This window comes from Suricata suricatta, chromosome 6 (genome assembly GCF_006229205.1).
Source record: "Suricata suricatta isolate VVHF042 chromosome 6, meerkat_22Aug2017_6uvM2_HiC, whole genome shotgun sequence".
In the NCBI taxonomy this organism is placed as follows: Eukaryota; Metazoa; Chordata; class Mammalia; order Carnivora; family Herpestidae; genus Suricata; species Suricata suricatta.
Window position 1 is genome coordinate 121,371,610 of NC_043705.1, and position 11,514 is coordinate 121,383,123.

The 11,514-nt window shown below is 34.8% G+C and overlaps 1 non-coding gene across 1 annotated transcript; it reads right to left on the minus strand.

The window, feature by feature from the left end:
- Nucleotides 1-5,256: 5,256 nt before the first annotated feature.
- On the minus strand, nucleotides 5,257-5,360 carry LOC115295069. Its single transcript, XR_003910301.1, has one exon. It is a non-coding gene; the product is annotated as a U6 spliceosomal RNA (small nuclear RNA).
- Nucleotides 5,361-11,514: the final 6,154 nt, after the last annotated feature.

Consider the following 11,514-nt stretch of genomic DNA (forward strand, 5'->3'; position numbering starts at 1 on the left):
CATAGTAGCTGCACCAGTTTATATTACTTCCAACGGTGTATGTGGGGTCCCCTTTCTTCACATCCTTTCCAAAACTTAGTTTTTTGTCTTTTTGATCATAGCTAACCTGACAGGTAGGAGGTAGTATCTCACTGTGGTTTTTATTTGCATTTCCCTGATGATCAATAATATTGAGCATCTCTTCACTTGTCTGTGGCCATCTGTATGTCTTCTCTGGGAAAATATCTATTCAATCCCTCTGCCCATTTTAGAATCAGGTCATTTGTTTCTTATATATTAAGTTGTGTGAGTTCTTTATATATTTTGGATTTTAACCTCTTATTGGATGTATGATTTTAAAACATCTTCTCCTGTTCAGTAGGTTGCCTTTTCATTTTGTTGGTTGTTTTCTTCACTGTGCAAAAGCTCTTTAGTTTGATGTAAGTTCGTTTTTTTCAGCTTTTGTTATCCTTAACTGAGGAGATTGGGCCCCCAAAAATATTGCTTAAGCTAACGTCATAGGTAACGACCTATTTCATCTTCTACAAATTTTATTGCTTTGAGGTATTACAGTCAAGTCTTTAATCCATTTTGAGTTTATTTTTGTAAATGGTGTAAGAAAGTGGTCTGATTTCATTCTTTTGTATGTAGCAGTCCAGTTTTCCCAACACCATTTATTCAAGAGACTGTCTTTTTCCCATTGTACATTATTGCCATCTTTGTCATAGATTAACTGACTATATATGAGTGGGTTTATTTCTAGAATCTCTATTCTATTCCATTGATCTATGTCTATTTTCATACCAGTACCATACTGTCTTGAGTACTATAGCTTTGTAATATGGTTTAAAATCCGGGAGTATGACACCTCCAGCTTTGTTCTTCTTTCTTAAGATTGCTTTGGCTATTTAAAGTCTCTTGTGGTTTCATACAAATTTGGGGATTCTTTTTTCTGTGAAAAACACCTTTGGTGTTTTTATGGGGATTGCATTGGATCTGTAGATGGCTTTGAGTAATATGGACATTTTAACAATATTTGTTCTTTCAACCCATTAGCCTGACATATATTTTCATTTATTTCCACTTATTTCCACTTATTAATTGAAGAATTTTTCTTCAATTTCTTTAACCCATGTCACAGTTTTCAAAGTACAGGCCTGTCACCTCCTTGATTAAATTTATTCCTATTTTATTCTTTTTTCCTTCCAAGTTTTTTTTTTTTATGTTTTTTATTTATTTTTGGGAGACAGAAAGACATAGCGCAAGCAGAGGAGGGTCAGAAAGAGAGGGAAATACAGAATCCAAAGACAGGTTCCAGGGTCTGAGCTGTCAGCACAGAACCCAACACGGGGCCTGAACCCACAAACCGTGAGATTATGACCTGAGCCGAAGTCAGATGCTTAACCAACTGAGCCACCCAGGCGCCCCTCCTAGTTTTTATTTAAATTTCAGCTAGAACGTACAGTATACTATTAATTTCAGTATAGGATTTAGTGATTCATCAGTCCCATACAACACCCAGTGCTCATCACTAGCACCCTCCTTAATAGCCATCACCCATTTAACCCATCCCTCACCCACTTTCCCTCCAGGAAACCTCAATTTATTCTCTATAGTTAAGAGTCTGTTTTATAGTTTGCCTCTCTCTATTTTTCCCCTATGTTCATTTGCTTTGTTTCTTGAATTCCACATGAGTGAAATCATATGGTACTTGTTTTTCTCTGAGTGACTTATTTTGCTTAGAATAATACTCTCTAGCTCCATCCATGTCATTGCAAATGGCAAGATTTTATTCTTTTTTATGGCTTGATATGCTTAGTATATATACACCATATCTTCTTTATCCATTCCTTAATCAGTACACACTTGAACTGTTTCCATAATTTGGCTACTGTAAATAATGTTGCTATAAACATTGAGGTGCACTTTTGTATTATTTGAGTAAATATCTAGTAGGGCAATTTCTGAGCCATGGTGTAGTTCTATTTTTAACTTTTTGAGGAACCTCCATTCTGTTTTCCAGAGTGGCTGCACAAGTTCGCATTCCCACCAGGTATAGTGTAAGAGGATTTCCTTTTCTCTACTTCTTCACCAACATTGATTGTTTCCTGTTATTACTTTTAGCCACTCTGATAGGTTTGAGGTGATATCTTATTGTTGTTTTGATTTGTATTTCCCTGATGATGAGTGATGTTGAGCCTCTTTTCGTGTATCTGCCAGCAGTCTGTATTTGTTCTTTGGAAAAATGTCTATTCCTATCTTCTGCCTAATAACTTGATACAATTATTTTTCTTCATTTCTCTTTCTGAGAGCTCATTATTAGTGTATAACAACACAACCAATTTCTGTATGTTAAATTTGTATCCTGTGACTTCACAGAGTTTGTGTATCAGCTCTAGCAGCTTTTTGGTGGAGGGTCTTCAGGTCTTCAGGGCTTTCTACATAAAGTATCATGTCATCTGCAAATAGTGAAAGTTATACTTCTTCCTTTCCAATTTTGTTACCTTTTATTTCTTGCCTAATTGTTGTGGCTAAAATGTTCAAACTATGTTGGATAAAAGTGGCAACTGTGGCATCTTGCTTCTGATCTTAGAAGAAAGGCTTTCAGTTTTTCACCATTGAGGATGATACTAGCTGTGAGTTTGTCATATGTGGCCTTTATGTTGAGGTACATTCCCTTTGTTTTAAGTTTGTTTGTTTATTTATTTATTTATGTATTTACTTACTTACTTACTTACTTATTTAGAGAGAGAACAAGTGGAGAGGGGCAGAGAGACAGGAAGAGAGAGAATACCAAGCACACTCTACACTGTCAGTCCAAATTCCGATGTGGGGCTCAAATTCACCACCTACAAGATCATTACCTGAGCTGAAATCAAGAGTCAGATGTTTAACCAATTGAGTGACCCAGGCCCTCCTACATTCCTTCTCTACCCACTTTATTGAGAGATTTTGTCATAAATGGATGCTAAATTTTGTCAAATGTTTTTCCTGCATCTACTAGGATAACCATAAGGTTAAATAACCTTAAGGTTGGGAATAACCAAGTTTGTTCATGTGGTGTGTCATGTTGATTAAGTTGCAGATGTTGGACCACTCTTGAATTGCTGGAATAAATCCCACGTGATTGTAGTGTGTGATCCTTCTAACATATTATTGAATTACAATATTTTGTTGAGGATTTTTGCATTTATATTCATTAGGAATACTGATCTGTAATTTTCTTTTTTTTTGTTGTTGTGTCTTTTTTTTTTTTTTTTTTTTGATATCAGGATAAAACTGGTCTCATGAGTTGAGAAGTGTTTCTTCCTGGGGCACCTGGGTGGCTCAATCGGTTAAGCCTCCAACTTCAGCTCAGGTCATGATCTCATATTCATGGATTTGAGCTCTGCGTCTGGCTCTGTGCTGACAGCTCAGAACCTGGAGCCTGCTTCTGATTCTATGTCTCCCTCTCTCTCTGCCTCTCCCCACTCATTCTCTCTCTCTCAGTCTCAAAAATAAATAAAACATTAAAAAAAATTTTTAAAAAAGAACTGTTTCTTCCTCATCAATTTTTGAAATAATTTGAGAAGAACAAGTACTAACTACTTTAAATGTTTGGTGAATTCATCTGTCTGGTCCTAGACTTTTGGTTTTTGGAAAAATTTTAAATTGATATTTCAATTTCATTGCTTGTAATTAGTGTTTTCTGATTTCTTGTTTCTTTCTAATTCAGTCTTGGAAAGTTGTGTGTTTCTAGAAATTTATTAATTTCTTCTAGGCTTTGCAATTTATTGGTATATAATTGTTCATAGTAATATCTTATGATTTTTTTGAAGTATCTGTTGTAACTTCTCTTTCATTTTTTATTTTATTCATTTGGGACCTTTTGCTTTCTTTTCTTGGTGAGTCTGGCTAAAGGTTCATCATTTTCTTTTTATCTTTTCAAAGGACTATTTTTAATTTCATTGATCTTTTTTATTTATTTTTTTTTAGTTTCTATTACATTTATTTCTGTTACGATCTTTATTATTTTCTTCCTTCTATTAACTTTGGGTCTTGTTTCTTTGTTTTTGTTTAATTCTTTCAGGTGTAAAGTTACATTATTTGAGATTTTTCTTGTTTCTTGAGGTGGGCCTATATCACTATGATTTTTCCCCTTAAAACTGTTTTTGCGCTGTCCCACAAATTTTGGAAAATTGTGTTTTCATTTTCATTTGTTTCAAGGTACTTTTTGTTTCGTTCTTTAATTTCTTCATTGAACCATTGTTTGTTTAGAGGCATGTTGTTTAGACTTCACATGTTTGTGTTTTTTTCTAGTTTTCATCTTGTAATTGATTTCTGGTTTCATACCATTGTGGCCAGAGAAGATGCTTGATATGATTTCAGTTCTCATGTGTTATTGAGACTTGTTCTGTGGTCTAATGTGTGATCTCTGTATTCTGGAGAATATTTCATGTGCACATAAAAAGAATGCTTGTTCTACAGTTTTTGGATGAAATGTTCTGTATTTATTAAGTTTGTGTAGTTTAATACATCATTTAAAGCCAATGTTTCCTTATTAATTTTTCATCTGAATGATTTATCCATTGATGTAAGTGGAGTATTTAAGTTCCCCAATATTTTTGTATTACAGTCAATTTCTCCCTTATGCCTGTTAATATCTACTTTATACGTTTCAGTGCTCTTAGTTTGGGAGTATAAATATGTATGACTGCTATATTTCCTAGTTTGCATTTATAAATATGTATGAATGTTACATCCTTTTCTTGGACTAACTCTTTTGTCATTATGTAATGCCCTTCTTTGTCTTTTTACAGTCTTTCCTTTAAAGTCTGATATTATTTGATATGAATATTGTTACTTCAGGTTTCTCTTAATTTCCTTTTCCCCCATCAGTTTCAATCTATATGTGTCTCTAGATCTGAAGGGAGTCTGTTATAGGCAGCATAGAAATGGGCCCGGGTTTTTTTAATCCATTCAGCCACCCTATGCCTTTTGATTGCAGAATTAGTTCCTTTAGATTTAAAAAAATTATTGATAGGTATACATCTACTGCCATCGTGTTCATTGTTTTTAGGTTGTTTTTGTAGTTCTTTGTTCCTTCCTTCTTCTCTTGGTTCCTTCCCTTGTGGTTTGATGGCTTTCTTTAGTGTATTGTTTAAGTTCCATTCTCTTTATTTTTTGTGTCTTTATTATAGATTTTTGGTTTGTGATTATCACTAGGTTCATATATATTGACCCATACATATGGCAGTCTATTTTAAACTGATAGTCATTTAAATTCAAATGCATTCTAGAAATAGGAAGCCCTTCATGAATTTGCATGTGATCCTTATCCAAGGGTCATGCTAAGCTTCTCCTTATCATTCCAATTCCAAAGTGAGAAATTGATCAATGACTGTCAAAATGACAACCCAGAGTGAAAAGTACATTTTATGACAGGACCCAATATAAATTTCATTTATATTTTAATTTAATAATTATAATATGTACATTAAATAACTGAAGAGCAATAATTTATAAAACAGTATTTACCCTTACTACTTGCAATATATTTTTTCTTTTCTCTCTCTTTATTGTTGGTGGTGACTCATCATATTAATTTCATGACATGCTAAGTGGAGTTACAACCCATAGCTTAAAATCTTTGATCTAGATCATTAATTCATTCAACAAATATTTTTGCAACACCAAAATGTGCCATGTTGCCAGGTATTGTTCTAAGTTCACAGAGAATTAAACAGACAAGAATCCTTGCCCCTAAAGAACTTAAAATCTGGAAGTGGGATTATATACACATATATGTAATATGTGTTATGTATGCTATACCCATAAACTATATAGCATGTCAGATGGTGTAGCAGATTATCATCAGTGCCCCATCCAGAACCCGGATATCATATCATATCATCATTTTGGCATGTTTGCTCTTATTTCAGGGGCCAAGATCTGCATGTCTTTATTTTGAGACATTTTCTAAAGTCACAGAAGGCTTATTTGACTACCTTGGGTAGAAGCAGAAATTTACACTCCATCCCCAAGAATCCTACAGCCAATGACTAATGGAAGTTGGTATAAAAGTACCCCACCTGAGTGGGATAATTTTGGAGCATATTCCAAGAAACAACTTATATTTGGATCCTTGGCACAAAGTCTACTTCTGGGGTAACTCAAACTATGAAAGAAGATGATACATGCTATGATAAAAAAAAAATTAGGAAAAGAGGTTAGAAAGTGACAGAGGGTAATTTTAAATCGGGTGATCTAGGAAGGCCTCACTGATAGGAAATAAGTGATATTTGACAAAAAGTCTAAGGCAATAGGGGAGAAAGATATGTGGATATGGAAAAGAAAGAATGTTCCAGACAAGAAGTACAGCAAGTGTAGAGATCCAAAAGCAAAAGTGAGTAGACCAGTGCAATAGGCTAAATGTCTGTATCACTCCAAATACATATGTTGAAGCCCTAATTTCCAATGTGATGGTATCTAAAGGTGGCCCTCTGGGAGGTAAGTGGGTTTAAATGAGGTCACGAGAGTGTATCCAATGATTAGATTAGTGCCTTTATAGTTAGATGAAGGGATCCAGGACTCCTTATGCCATGGAAGGACCCATCTATGGAAGGCCACCATCCATGAACAAGGAGGAGAGCTCTCACTGGAATCCAACCATGCTGATGCCCTGATCTCAGTATCCAGAACCAAGAGAAATAAGTGGCTGCTTCAGCCACCCAGTCTATGTCATTCTTTTAGAGCTGTCCTTACTGCCTAAGACAACCAGAGGAATGACAGCAGGAAAAGTCAGAAGATTCGTGAGAGAGGTCAGAGACAGAAAAAGACATCTCTAAGAAGACATTTTTAACTTCACCATTTTGTTTTTCAACCATTGAAAACTGACTGAGGGTTGTAACATCTGGAAACCTGATAGAAATCTACTATGTTATTTAAAGTCAGGAAAATGTGGTAATAGCAGATGAAGAAGCTGAAAGAGATGACAGAGGTTGTGTGTGAACATTTCAAAACTACCAACACTCATGCATGTTTTTTTAATAGGTTTTCTAAAAATATAAACTAAAGTAAGCTTTTTATGTTGACTTGCATGGCTTCCCATTATTAGTTAAATCTTATAGCCAGGCTTCAGGGGTGCCCTGGGAGCTTTCACATTTTCAAGCATTAACTGATCTGAACCTTTTAATTGGTGGCTTATGAACAATGCAATTATCCTTTGGCATTAATGTTCTCATCTAAAAAATGGGCCCATCAGTCTTGAACACCACTGACACCATCATACCTGTTCCTTTAAAGGAAGAAAAAGGGTCAAAAGAACAGTAAGAGAATAAAGGAGGTTGAGAAGTAATTTTGAGGTTGTTATGGGAAGAAAAAGCTATTTTTTACAGCCACATTTAGAGAAGGGAATTCCTTTTATGCTAATCCAGAGAACCCATCTTTGCTTAAACTCTTTCACTTATGGAAACCTCACTGATTTGCAAAATGATCATTTTACTTCTCAGGCCCTATTGATTATATTAAAAGTTCTCCATTACTTTGAATTAAATTCCAAAGAACTTTCTCAGAAACTCAGAAGAAGTATCTCTTTCATGTGACAATTCTTTATAAGATGAATAAAACCAACCCAATTGCCTCATTTTTCCTCCACCAAGCATCATCAGATCCATAGGACATTCCGCATGTGCTTGCAAGCACTTGAACATAACTTAGAAGATTGACTTATCAACAATTATATTAATCATAAATATTACTGTGCACCTGATGTTCTTCTAAGTATCTTTATTTCAATTACCTCCTTTAATACTCAAGCAGTCTTATGAGGTAGGTACAATTACTATTCCTATTTTATAGATGAGGACAATATGAAGCATAGAAGTTAAATAATTTGTCTAATTACACATAATCAGTAAGTAGTGGACCCAGACACTCAAACTTGCTAGTTTGACTCCAGAGCTTATATTATTCACTATCATTCTGTTCTACCACCAGTCAGAAGTTCAGAAATAACAGAAGCAAAACCAATGAATCACTGAAGTAGTATTTAGTACAAGTTAATTGTGTGTACACCAAAAAGACAATTTGCAAACCAGGAACACTCCCACCAAAGCATGGAAGGAGACTCAAGCATGTATTCTTATAAAGCGGCTTATATTATGAGGAAGCAATGATTTTATTCTTCACAGAGATTGGTTATATTATTAGAATTTTCTTAAATAATGAGGAATTGATCAATGGTTACCTCATATCAACCTTGAGAAACAATTTAAATTTTGCTTATGATTTTTAGAGACACAAGCAAAAAATGACCCAGGTCAAATATAAGTTAAATTATGTTTGGTCTGTATGATTTAACTGGTTTTGTCTGCTCCAGGAATTTCCAAGGCAAGTATCTGTTTGTTTTTTATTTTAACACACCTATCCACTACCAAATCCATGGTTAGTTAGTATAAGTCCAGACTAAGACTCAGGCCTTCTGGTTCCCAGTCCAATGCTCTTGTTACCATGTCACATTATCCTGAGTGTGGATGGAATGTCCTTGGGACAAAGTAGGGGGCTCATGGAGGGGAGAACTGGGTATAGAATTCCCAAGCCCCTAGTCACCAGAAGAACTGGGGAAGACCTCTGAGTTTTCACTTTTCTTACCAAAAATAAACTTCTCTATTTCTAAACTTAGTCAGAAAAATACACATTGGCAAAGACAAATTTGCTCTAAGAAAAGACTTCTAAGATTCTCCTTTATTCCCACACCTTGGGCCCCAGTGAAGACAAAGATCAGGGAAGTCTTCACTTCAAACCAGGAAGGAAGTAGTGGCCTCCAGCCACAGATCCTTGTCACCTGAGGCTGTTGAGATGGTGAAAATTCAGTGGTGAAAGCTTCCTTTGTGTTTTGTTTTCCTTCTTCCCCAAATTGCTGAGAGGTGGAGTAAGGAGAAAAGGGTGGGTTCAGCTTATAAAGCTGACTCTGAAAGATTTCATCAAGAAAGTGACCTCTCAGGAAGGGGTGATGAAGCAAAAACTCTGAGAAAGACAACAAGGAAGGACACAGAAATAACAGTCAATAGTATTATCCTACAGCAGGAGCAGGACTATCTATTTAACATGAAAGTCAGCTCATGTCATGCTGCTCAATGCCTCAGTGGCTTCCCTCTTCCCTCCCAGGAGGAGACTTAGTTCAGAAAGGCACTGCATAGTCCTCATTCAGAATTCTGCTCAAGTTGTGTTATCAAAGGGGCTCATCTTGACTCTCTGACTTAATTCAAACTCTCCCTATCCCTCTTCTCTGCTTTGTTTTACCTCTTAGCATATACCCCTACCTGACATGTGGTTTATTTGCTTGTTTTCAGTCTCTTCTCCTCCAAGCTCCAGAATATAATGCCAGGGAAGGCATCTCAGACTGAGTCTAATTGTTTTCCTGTTGTAATCCAGCATATAAAACTGAAACTGGTAATTGTCAATGGATGGATGAATGAATGAATGAATGAATGAAAAAATGAATGAACATGGGCACCTGGGTGGCTCAGTCAGTTAAGTCCCCGACTTCATCTCAGGTCATGATCTCAGGGTTGGTAAGTTTGAAACCACCACCCCCCGCCCCCGCCACCGCCGCTGAATTGGGTTCTCTGCTATCAGCACAGATCCTGCCTTAGATCCTCTGTCTCTCTGTCTCTCTCTGTCTCTCTGTCTCTCTCAAAAATAAATAAACATTTAAAAAAGTTAATGAATGAAACTAGCAGAAAAAAAAGCACATAGGTAAAGATAGTAACAAAAAGATGAATAATTTCAATAGTAAAAAGACCTAAAAAATGAGGTTTGTAACCCAAATATGGACAGGAAGATGGGGCAAGATGAGAAGAACTGATAAATCCTCAGTGGCTAAAAAGAGTAACAAGGTTCATCTTACCTGCAAAACCAACCAAAGGCCTATTTTAATAGCTCTTTCTCTCTGGTCTCACATACACAAAAATGATTCTGATAGCTTTTATTTAGTGAGCCAGACATTTGTTCTGTATTAGTTCCAGCCTTCACAATGACCCTGAGTAATGAATTATTATCCTACCTTGCAGATGAGGAAAATGGAGGCCAAAAGTAAACAATTTATTCACAATGGCCAAAGATTGAACACCACCGTAATGGCTATCAATGAATCAGTGGATAAATAAAATGTATGTGTATCCTTAACATAGAATAGTATTCAGCCATATAATGGAATGAAATATTGATACATGCTATGACATGGATAAACCAAAAAAAAAAAAAGAAAGAAAAAGAAAAGAAAAAAAGAATGTGCTATGTGAAAGAAGCAAGGCACAAAAAGCTATGTACTGTATAATTCCATTAATGTGAAATAATCAGAATAAGTAAACCCATAGAAACAGAAAGCAGATTGGTCACCAAGGACTGGGAGGAGGATAGGGAGTGGGTGAACTTAGATTCTCCTTTGGGGGTGATTCAAATGGTTTTGGAACTAGATATAGGTGATGGTTGTACAACATTGTAAATAAAATAAATGCCATTGTATTGTACACTCTAAGATAGTTAATTTTATGTTCATCTCAATAATTCAATTAATCAAATTAATGGCTTAGCAATTTGTACAATGTCAAAGTGAGTTTCTCAAGCTTAAGTGAAAGAGCACAAATCAACAATAAGAAAGCATATGAAAGTGTAAAACTCACTGGTAAAAGTAAATATTAATACACAATAATGTAATTCTGTAATGGTGGAGTGTAAATCAATTTTTTTAATATAAAACTTTAAGGATAGTATTAAGAATAATAACTATATAAATACAAATATTTGATAATGGATACACAATATAAAAAGATGTAAATTGTTACACTAATATCATATGACTGAAGAGGTCAAACTGTATAGTTTTTATATACTATAGAAATAATGTTGTCATTAGCTCAAAACAGACTTGTAAGTATAAAATGTCTTATATAAGTTTCATGGTTACCAAAAATAGAATACCCATAAAAGATAAACAAAGAAAAATAAAGCATACTACTAAAAAATATCAAAAACATACAAAAAGAAGAAAGCAAGAGAAGAAACAAGGTACAAAAGAACTACAAGATAGACAAAAAACCATTAGCAAAATGTCCTTTCATATCATAATTCCTCCAACATAAATGGATTAAACTCCACAATCAAAAGAATGGCTGGATTAATTTTTAAAAAGAACCAACTATATGCTATCTACAACAGATTCGTTTTAGATTTAAGGACAAATAGGCTAAAAGTAAAGGGTTGATAAAGATATTCCACACAAATGGTGTAAAAAAAAAGCAGAGATGGCTATACTTACATCAGACTAAACAGACTTTAAGTAAAAAAACTGTCACTAAAGGTAAAGAAGGACATTATGCAATGTAAAAGGATAAATTCATCAAGAAGATATAATAATTATAATTATATATGCACTGACAACAAGGCACCTAAATATATAAAGCAAATGTTGACAGATCTGAAGGGAGAAATAGACAGTAACATAATAGTAAAAGACATCAAAAACCCACTTTCAGTAAAGGATAGGATATCCAG